The sequence below is a fragment of the Hemitrygon akajei genome, chromosome 8 (genome assembly GCF_048418815.1).
Source record: "Hemitrygon akajei chromosome 8, sHemAka1.3, whole genome shotgun sequence".
NCBI classification, from domain to species: Eukaryota; Metazoa; Chordata; class Chondrichthyes; order Myliobatiformes; family Dasyatidae; genus Hemitrygon; species Hemitrygon akajei.
Window position 1 is genome coordinate 108,729,443 of NC_133131.1, and position 11,140 is coordinate 108,740,582.

Genomic DNA, 11,140 nt, shown 5'->3' on the forward strand with positions numbered 1-11,140 from the left:
GTCCGGTATTGTTCTAATTAAAGTCACAATTTGATAACTTTTCGCAAAAAAACAAGTGTTGACAGACTTTATAAGCAAATAATCCATAACTACAACCTGGTAAGGGTTACTTTAAATTAAAGAAAATTATATTTGAAAATCATCAACTGAGACAAAACAATTAAAAGCAGCATTCTGCAGATGCCAAATGTCTAAGGGCTCAAACAGAGCAACAAGACAGAGAAGCAAGCTCCCACTTAATTCTCAATTTTCTTTTGTTTCCTTCTCATTAAACTTATAGGACAAAAGGCATATAGTTATTCTTTATAAACCTGTGATGCACCATCAATAACTCTCTGAGACGTGAGGTGAGATATAGGCTTTTATTGACTGGAAGAAAGAACAAGCTGCAATTGACCACCATACTACATCCTGGAGACTGAGGGCAGGGCTCAGGCCCCAATCGCCTTTATACCGGGGTCTGTGGGAGGAGCCACAGGAGCAGTCAGCGGGGGGGTATGTCCAGACAGGTATACTTAGTTCACCACAACCTGCTTGCTTAATGGCCACCATTTGGAGTACTTTCTGGGGTATCACAAAGATTAATTTACATGATTTTCTTAAACGGTGTATCCTAGATTGTAAAAATCCATGTATTTAGTAAATTTGAGGTGATTGCCCAATAAATACTTATGTTGTTTTGAGTGTTATGGGCACAATAGGTCATCAGTGCAGATTTTCCAGGTGCCTGCTCAAATTAGGAAAGACTCCCTACCTTTCAGGGAGAATAATAGGTAATCATTCAAAACTAAGCCATGGACTGTGACTTTTGAAGCAGGTTGCTGATGGAGGTGCTTGCAAAATTGATATATGAGGTTGGCTCATTTTTATTGCTATTCAACCTAGAATTCTTCAGACATGAAGATATTAAGCTTTGTTTCCTCATCGTTAATATACTGTATGTAATGAATAGTTCGCAGTCCAGTACTGATCTCCGCAGTATCCAACAAGTTATTACCTAGTGTTCAACAAAAATATTTGCTCTCACTTTTTCTACCAGCCAACCAGTTCTTGATCCTTGCCAGTATCTTACCCCAATCCCTTGGCCTTATGCATTAATCTTTCACGTCAATCTTTTAAATGGGACTGACTGAGAGCTTACTGACTCCCTCATCCCCATCTCTGCAGGTCTCTACACTCTGTCCAGTAAGTCAGTAAAACATGAGTTCTTATTGATAAATTCATGTGACATTTAAACCTGTCACTCATCTCCATGTGCAGTGCTACTAAGAATATTCATAATAGATTCTAGAATTTGCCCCACACTAACTTTTACCATTTTTTGCTACTATAGTTTTTAATTGATCATGTTACTGCAATTATATGGGGTACTTCATGGAATTATTGATTCATATAGCATGGAACAAGCCATTCAGCCCAATTAATCCATGCAAACCAAAAGGCTCACTTCCATGTTAATATGATGCCCAGCATTTGGGCCTTAGCCTTCTTTACCAAGTAATACAAGTGTTCACCTAGACACTTGTTAAGTGCTGCCAGCAACCCAGCTTCAAATACTCTCTTAGGTAGTGAGTCCCAGGTACTTACCACTCTGGGTAAAGAAGGACCCCTTCATGCCCTCTCTAAGTTTATCTGCCTTATTCTGAATCTTGTTTTATATATTTCTGATATGGGGAAAGTTTCCTGCATTCTACCCAATCAATGCCCCTCATCAATCAAGTCCCCTCCTAACCTCTTCCACTTCAGAGGAAACAGACCTACATTTCTTCTCCAGTCTCTCCTCACAAATGAACTGCTTCATCCCACGCAACATCTAAGTGAATCTCCCTCTCTAGCGCCATCACATGCTTCCAATGTCAGAAATGCATGTTCAAGCTGATAAGGTAAAGCAGCCTTGAAGGGACAGATAGCCTAACTCTGCTCCGAACTTTCTTCACTCTGTGTCTGTGTTGGCTGAAGATTTGTGATTAAATCAGAAATAATACCCTGAAGATTCCTGAAATCTGCTTGCTTGTTCCATTTCCTTTCTGCCTGTTGTCAATCTGATGATTTTGATCTCATCTTTATCTCTGTCACACATCTTGCAGGAATTGTAGTCAGCTTGTGCAACATTTTGAGCAGACCTTGAATTCCTACTAGAGCTATTCCGCTTGCTAATTTCCTTTCTCTACCACACTGGAATGAAAAGTGATTTTCCTTTTTGCATTTGTGGCACGCCATTCCATAACCTAAATGTTTCTCCTTCGGTGTTCATTCTGTTTCCCACTATAATTATAGTTTATACTGTTGCTGTTCTTTGCTTCCATCAGGCTGACTAGACATAATTGTGCTTCCTACTATTCAACTCATCAGCTCTGGCTTTTGACAACTCTGAAACCCAGTAGGATTTGACACTCTCTCCAAAACTTAAGTCTGTTGCTGTCAACATTCTACATTTTCAACCCAAACACAACCTGTCATGGATGAACAAATCCCTCATATCTCCAACTGCAGCTTGAAACTTCACTTCAATTAAATGGTGTCAAATTGTCTCTCCATTTGCCTGATGTCACTTAAAAACTTGAATCTATCATTATCTCTCAGAAGTTTAAGATTTAAGCTTCTCATTGGGAGCACTGAAAAACATGCCAGTAAATCATCTACTGTTATAATACCATGGAAAATTCAAGCATCTGTAAACTCAAAAGAGACCGTCATAAGGTTGAGCATGAATGGAGGAAGACTAAACTAACAGTTCACTATAAAATATTGAGGGTTTATATAACTAATTCATCCCACGAGACAGTCAGACTTTTCTAAAATTATTAATGACAGTGCAGGTAATCCAAGAGTATTGTTTTCATCTATCGACTGTCTATTAAACCCAGCTCCATTGGTGGAATGGCTGCTGAATGCATCTGAGGTAAAAAGTGAGAGATTTGCTGCATTTTTACAGGAAAAAAACTCTAAGATGGAATATAATACAGATCTCAAGAATAAACCTTGCTGAACATCAACAAGTTCAACACTGTAACTAAACTCCTTTACTAAACAAGTTTACCAGAACTTCAAGAGGTAATTATTCAGCTAAAACCATCCACTTGTGTCCTTGATCCTATTTCCACAGGCTTTTTTAAAAGAAGTTTCTGATGTGATAATCACAGTGTACTTGACATCGTTAATTGCTCACTAGTTTCTGGTATTTTTCCAAATTCCTTAAAAACTGCAGTAGTTAAACCCCTGCTTTAAGTAAAATAATCTAGACTGCACTGTCTTTGACAATTTTAGATCTATTTCCAACCTGCCTATTTGAAGTAAAATTTTAGTAAAAATGTTTTTTGACAATTAAGTAACTGCTTGAATAAAAATTTAATTCTTGACAAGCATCAGTCAGGTTTTAGATCAAATCATAGAACAGAAAAATGCATTGCTTTAAGTAGTTAATGACTTACGACATAATAGTGATGGTGGTAACAAGTCAGTTCTTGGTCTTTTAGATTTGAGCGAAGCATTCTCTGAAAAAAACCTTAGTCAATAGGTAGATCTTCCTGGTACTGCCTTAAACTGGTTTCTATCTTATGTAATGAGAAGAAAATACTTTGTTAACTGTAGTGATCTTGCATCGAAAATCCATGATATTATGTTTGGTGTGCAGCAAGGATCAATTCTTGGACTGATGTTGTTCTACATTTTACATGCTCCTTTTAGGTCAGATTATCTCTAAACAGAAGGTCAATTACCACAGCTATGCAGATTACATAGAACTGTACTTGCCTATTATGCCAGATAACTCTGATGCTCTAAGCCCTCTTGTGGTGAACTACATATACCTGTCTGGACACGCCCCCTGATGACTGCTCCTGTGGCTCCTCCCACAGACCCCTGTATAAAGGTGATGGAGGTCTGAGCCCGGCTCTCAGTCTCCAGGATGTAGTATGGTGGTCACTCACTGCTTGTTCCTTCTTCCAGTCAATAAAATTGATCTGTCTTAAACTAAGTAAGAAAAAAAAACAGAAATTTTGGTTATTCGTAACAAAGAAAAATGTGAATCCTTGATCATTTGGTCTTACAAATCAAGCCAGAAATAAAGAATTTGGGCATTATTATTGACTGGATGCTAAATTTCAAATTGTGTATTAACCATATTATTAAGACTGTGTTCTTTCATTTTAGGAACATTGTCAGAGTTTGATATCTTATAACATCTCAAGATACAGAAAAAATGGTACATGTTTTTAGCCAAAAGATACTGTAATGCACTCCTTTCAGGCTGCCTAAAGATATTAATCGGGACAGCTTATTCAAAATTCAGCAGCAAGAATCTTAACCAAAAAAAAAGAAAATCTGAGCACATTTTACTCATTTTGGCATAAATACACTGGCTGCCTGTATCCTTCAGGATTCATTTTAAAATGCTCTTAATTGTATATAAGGCTCTGGATAATCTAGCTCCTCCATATATTTTGGAGTGTCTATTCCCTTACAACCCTAATTGTAATCTTAGATCCACAAGTACTGGCTTGCTTCGTGTCCTAGAGCCAAGCATATAAGAACTGGTGGTGTAGCTTTTGCTCTTATTAACCAAAAATCCTGAATACTCGACTGAGATATGCCAGGCTAGTACTGTGGAACATTTCAAAACACTTCTAAAAACATGCTTTTTAAAATTTGGCCTACTCAGAGGATTCCATAATGCCTGTTGATGTTGATTATTTTTATGTAATTTGGTATATTCGATTGCATTTTATTCTATACAATATGTGATTTGATCTATGATTTTTAATTTATCTCATTTCATTATGATTATATTGACTTAATTTTACAATCTATGTAAAGCACTTTGAGACTGCATCTTCATGTATGAAAGGTGGTATATAAACAAAGTTATTATTAATTGTTCAGTAGGCACTTACCGCCTTGCTGATCAACCAAATACAGCAGTGTTTTTATTTTACAAACAAGCTGGATGAACTCAGCAGAACGGGCAGCATCCGTTGAAACGAGCGGTCAACGTTTCGGGCCGAGACGTTGACTGCTCGTTTTAATAGATACTGCCCGACCTGCTGAGTTCATCCAGCTTATTTGTATGTGTTGATTTGACCACAGCATCTGCAGTGTACTTAGTGTTTAGTGTTTTTATTTTTGTTTTCTCCTCTGCATTAGATGCTGCCAATTCAATAAAGAGCGAATATTAATCCTTTTATAGTTTCTACTTATTTGACAAGTTACACTCATGTATAAGGCAAAAATATAATCATCTAATATACAATTGAATCTGATGAAGGGAGGCCATGCCTCATGTTTCACTATTTGGCTGCATGTCTACCATATGCTATCACACTGGATCGATACCAAGCTAGGATCCTGTTACATGGTTGTTGGAACCTGCACCACTAGAAGAAACCAACATTTGTCTGCGTCTCTCCTTACTATATGCTTCTTTTTTTAAAAAAAAGTATTGCCAGCAACATGCCCAAAATACTTCCTGCACCTTTTTGTACAATGTGATCTCCAGAAGATGTTTCTCTCTCTCTCTCTCTCTCTCAACTGAGCACCCTTTTCACTAACTATGAATTCTTGGTAACTTTTGTTATAAAAATAGTTCTGAGCTTCTCACGAGCCTCCAATGTTGCAGCCCACCATCATGGAAATGCATTCTGACCTGATAGCAACAAAAATACAATAAATATTTAACTAGGTCATTTTATAGAAATGGACAACACCTTTTAAACAACCCATGCTCCTCCTATTCAAAAAGTTTGTCCAGAAATTAACTCTGACTCTTCTTCTTTCTCTGTAGCATGTAGCATATAAACATGCACATTGCTAAATTAACATGATTATGAATGAAGTTTTGCCAGCATTCACCATTGCCAGAAAAATATAAGGTACGTAATCTCACAACATCAGTGCTGTCTTATGAAAATAGTCGCATACATTATCCCAAAAGTAATTAGAAAGTAACCGGGATCTGGTGCACCACATTCTGTTGTGACTGATGTGACACATCTAAATACCTTTAGAAATTCAGAGAGAATTCACAGGCACAGCCAAACTTCGGAAAAAATGCCTACTCTTCAGCACCATCTTTCATCGTTCATTTTATAGGAAGCATTGAATAAATAGAATATGGAGGATGCTTATTTTCTTTGAAAAATTCATACAGTGCTGGAGAAAATTTTGAACACTGCTGAATCAAACAGTCCACAAGTTGAAATGTTACATTAGTCTCAAGACTATTTTCATGATTTACTTTTCCACAATTCACTGAGAGGCACATCGCAACTGTGCTTCAGTATTAGTAACCCTTCGATTTTGATTGCACATTCAAAGATGAAGTAGTAATGGGAAAAAAATCTATTGCTAGTATTGGTATCGGAGATCTGCTGTATGTTCCTTTTGGTGAAAAAGATAATCTAATTAAGGATTTTAAGATGATTGAAGGAATTTTGCTTCAAGAAACAGTTCTCACTGTTTGGGGAATCCAGAAAAAAAAAGAGTATAACCATAGTACCTGTATTTGAATGTGCATAGTTTATGGAATAACATACATGGTCTTGTAGTACAGTTAGAGTTTGGCAGGTATAACATTGTAGGCATCACTGAGTTGTAGCTGAAAGAAGATAACAGTTGGAAGTTTAACATCTAAGGATATACAATGTATTGATAGGGCAGGTAGGTAGGCAGAGGGGGTGGGGTGGCTCTATTGGTTAAAATTAAAACCAAATCCTTAGAAAGAGGTGTCATGGGTCACAAAATGCAGAATCTCTGTGGGTATAGATATGAAACTGAAAAGATAAAATGATCTATATGAGAGTTATATATAGGCCTCTGAACATTAGCTATGATGTGGGATACAAGTTACAATGGGAGATAGAAAAGGCATGTCAAAAGGGCAGTGTTACAATAGTCATGGGGGATTTCAATATGCAGGTACATTGGGAAAATCATTTTGGTGCAAGATCCTAAGAATAGGAATTTTTAAAATAACTACAAGATGGCTTTTTAGAGCACTTATTGTTGAGCCCACTAGGGATAAGGTAATTCTGGATTTAGTGTGTCATGAGCCAGATTTGATTATGGAGTTTAAGGTAAAGGAACCCTTAGGAGACAGAGATCGTGTTATGAAGGAGTTCACTCTGCAGTTTGAGAGGGAGAAACTAAAGTCAGATGTATCAGTATTACAGTGCAGTAAAATGAATTACAGAGACATGAAAGAGGAGCTAGACAAAGTTGATTGGAAGGGACAATGTCAGGGTTGATGGCAGAAAGGCAATGTCTGGAGTTTCAGAGAGCAATTCAGAGGCACAGGATAGATACATTTGAAAGATGAAGTAGTATTTCAAACAGAGAATGAGGCAACCGTGGCTATCAAGGGAAGTCAAAGATACCATAAAAGGAAAGGAGAGGGCATATAAAATAGCAAAACTTTGTGGGAAGCTAGAGGATTGGAATGATTTTAAAAACCAAACAGGTGGACTAAACCCCAGAGTTCTGAAAGATGTCACTGAAGAGATTGGGGAGGCATTAGTAATGATCTTTCAAGAATCACTTGGTTCTGGGCACTATGGTCAGCTTAACCATTAGCATAATGCTCCTACAGCAATATGTTGGACTTCAGAGTTCAATCCCAGCTTTCTCTGTAAGAGTTCTCCTCCCCATGGAATGCATGGGTTTTCTCCAGGTCCTACAGTTTCCTTCCATAGCCTAAAGGAATACTGGGTAGGTTAAGTGGTCGTTGTAAATTATCCCATGATTAGGTTAGGGTTAAAATAAGGATTTTCAAGGGTTGCTGGATGACGTGGCTTGAAGGGACCAAAGAGACTATTCCACACTATATTTTTAAATAAATGAAATTTTAAAATGGATTAAATCCCAGGGTTCTGAAAGAGGCAGCTGAAGAAATCGTGGACGCATTAGTAATAATCTTTCAAAATGACTTTATTCTGGAATGGTTCCAAAAGACTGAAAACTTTCAAATGCCACTGCACTCTTTAAGAATAGAGGGAGGCAGTTAATGAAAATTATAGTCCAGTTAGCCTGACTTCAGTGTCTGGGAATATTTTGGAGGCAATTGTTTAGGATGAGGTTTTGGGGTACTTGGAGACACATAATGAAATGGATCACATTTAGCATACTTGCCTTGAAGGAAAATCTTGCCAGACAAATCTGTTGAAATTCTTTGTGGAAATAACAGACAGGATAGACAAAGTAGAGTCAGCGGATGTTGTTTGCTTCGATTTTCAGAAGACCTTTAACAAGGTGCTGCACATGAGGTTACTTAACAAGATAAAAGCCCATGGTATTACAGAAAAGATGCTAGTGTGGAGAGAAGATTGGCGGACTGGCAGGAGGAAAGGTCTGGGAATAAAGGGGGCCTTTTCTGGTTGGCTGCCAGTGACCAGAGATACTCTGCACGAGTTAGGTGTTGGGACCACTTCTTTGCATGTTAGATGTCCATAACTTAGATGATGGAATTGATGATACAAAAATCAGTGGAACTGCAGGTAATATTGATGAAGCAGGGAATGTGCAGAAAGACTTAGACAGATTGTGAAAATGGGCAAAAAAATGACAGATGGAATACAGTGCAGGGAAGTGTATGGTTATGCATTTTGCTAGAATGAATAAAGGCATAATAGAAATGAATAAATAGGGATAAAATTCATAAATCAGAGGTGCATTGGGATTTGAGAATCCTTGTGCAGGATTCTCCACAGGCTAACTTCCTGGTGGAGTCAATGGTGAGGAAGGCAACTGCAATGTTAGCATTCATTTTGAGAGGATTAGCATATGAGGACAAGGATGTAATGTTGAGACTTTCTAAGGCAGACCACACTTGGAGTATAGCAAGCAGTTTTGGACCCATATCTAAGAAACGATGTGCTGGCATTGGAGGGGGTCCAGAGGAGGTCACGAGAATGATTCTGAGAATACAAGGATTAACATATGAGGAGGATTTGATAGCTCAGGGTCTGTACTTGCTGGAGTTTAGAAGAATGAGTGGGGATTCTCACTGAAACCTATCAAATATTGAAAGGCTAAGATAGAGTGGATGTGGAGATGATATTTCCTTAGCCAGAGGGTGGTGAGTCTGTGAAATTTATTGCTCCCACAGGCTGTGGAGGCCAAGTGATTGGGTATATTTAAAGCAGAGGTTGATTAGTCAGTGTATCAAATGTTACAGAGAGAAAACTTGAGAATGGGGTTGAGAGGGATAATAAACCAGCCATGATGGAATGGTAGAGCAGACTCTAAGGGCTGAATGGCCCAAGGCTGTTCCTATATCTTAAGGTCTTATTGTCTTATTAGGGTGAAGCCATTATGGGGAATGACACACTTTCACATGAAGAGCAAAGGGGGATTTTCCAGAGGCAGATCCTTCCCACTGTTCAATTTGTGCTCTGCAGTACAAGGTTAGAAGCACTGGGCTTCAAAACAGAAAGCTGGTGCAAAATCACATTATTAACTGATCATTACTTCAATCTCCATATTCAATATATTGCTGTCAAGCTGTAAATGTGCACAAACTTAGGCACTCACCTACATGCTGGTCTCATGATGTATGTCACACACGTACACGTGTCCACCTTCAGCTGGTAAAAGCTCTGACGAATCCTGTCCATATATGAAATACATACATACAATAATCAGTGGATAGGAATCAAAATATGAAAACGGTGGATTTCTTTTCTTTTTTTTCTGGCATAGGTATTAGCAGGAATTGCATCAGCTTCAAAGTGCACAGGCCTGACCCGCAATGCCTGAGGTAAATGAGCTAACCTGACTCAGCACAATTCAAAGCATTGCCGTTCAGCTAGCAATCTGGCAAAGCATTGCCAAGAAGTAAACTAACATTCAGGGTTTTGAAAGCAAACATTTCTTTGTACATGAATAATCTCAGACTTAAAATTAATGATTCCAGGGAAAATGATTTCACTCAATTATGAAGGATATTTTCTGGTTGCATTGACATTCTATAGATCTAATAGAATGAGCATCCATATTTCCACTCTAAATACTTAGAGCCACATAGCACCATCTCATCTCACCCCTCATCTCATTTTGCATAATTAATTATTGTTGTCCCTCAGCAGGTCTTATGCCTCCAGCAACTAGCTAAGGTTAACTATTTAAGGAAACACATTATTCTAACTTGAGTCCATTCTTCCTCAGAATTGCTCTATTTGGAAAGAATCATTTACTGCCTTCTATGTCACAGTGAACCTTCCAACATTAACTTTTGAATATTTCTGTTCGCACCCAAAATAATACTAAAAAAACATTGAAGATCATTTAGCAAATGCATAACTAATCTGCACTGCCTATTTTTCATGCAAAGCTCAAACCATTATCATTTTTCAGGAGAGCAAAATCTTGTTAGTAGAAGCTAAAGATTCCTCAGAATAAACAACATTCAACAGAGAATATGATATTTTGATGCACTTGGCATAACATCTATTACAATAGTCTCAACAGATCTGTGAAACACATCAATCTGCTGGTGAAGCACTTCAATTTATTTTCCGTGTCCATAATCAGTTAATTCTAAATGTTTTAAGTCCTGATGAAGGGTCTCTGTCGGAAACATCGACTGTTTATTCATTTCCATAGATGGTGCCTGACCTGCTGAGTTCCTCCAGCATTTTGTCTGTGTTACTTTGGATTTACAGCATCTGCAGAATCTATTGTGCTTGTAATTATAAATACTGTTGTTTTCTCATCCAAAATGTGTGATGGGTGCATGAACAATTGCTAAACAAATTGAAATATTTTAAATACAATATTGAGAAGTTTTTTCTATATTTTAATGCTCCTGTCTCACAAAAATATTCTGGAATTGTTATATTTCAATACAAGCCTCCTTCAAATTTAAAAATTCAGAAAAAAATATCTCAATTGCAAAGTGGTTATAAAGAGTGGGAGATCCCCAAGGGGGTATAAAGAGCCAAAGGACTTTGAAAGTTAAAAGAGAGCAAGATATCCCTGAAAATACAAACAGTGGGGGAGATCTCTGAGTGAGCTTAAAGAGCAGATGATTCTTCGGAGTATCAAGAGTGGGAAATCAGAATGAATAAAATGAGTAGATCTGTGAGACTACAAAGTATGGAGATCATTGAAAGAATATCATGAACAGGATATCCTTGAGAGTATAAAGAAA

The 11,140-nt window shown here is 37.6% G+C and overlaps 1 long non-coding RNA gene across 1 annotated transcript in view; it reads right to left on the bottom strand.

The window, feature by feature from the left end:
* LOC140731454 (uncharacterized) overlaps positions 1 to 9,678 on the bottom strand; it is a 31,815-nt gene extending 22,137 nt beyond the window's left edge. Inside the window, exon 1 of the long non-coding RNA XR_012099837.1 lies at positions 9,523 to 9,678. This is a non-coding gene — a long non-coding RNA (uncharacterized lncRNA). The remainder of the gene's footprint in view (positions 1 to 9,522) is intronic.
* Between the last annotated feature and the right edge of the window lie 1,462 nt (positions 9,679 to 11,140).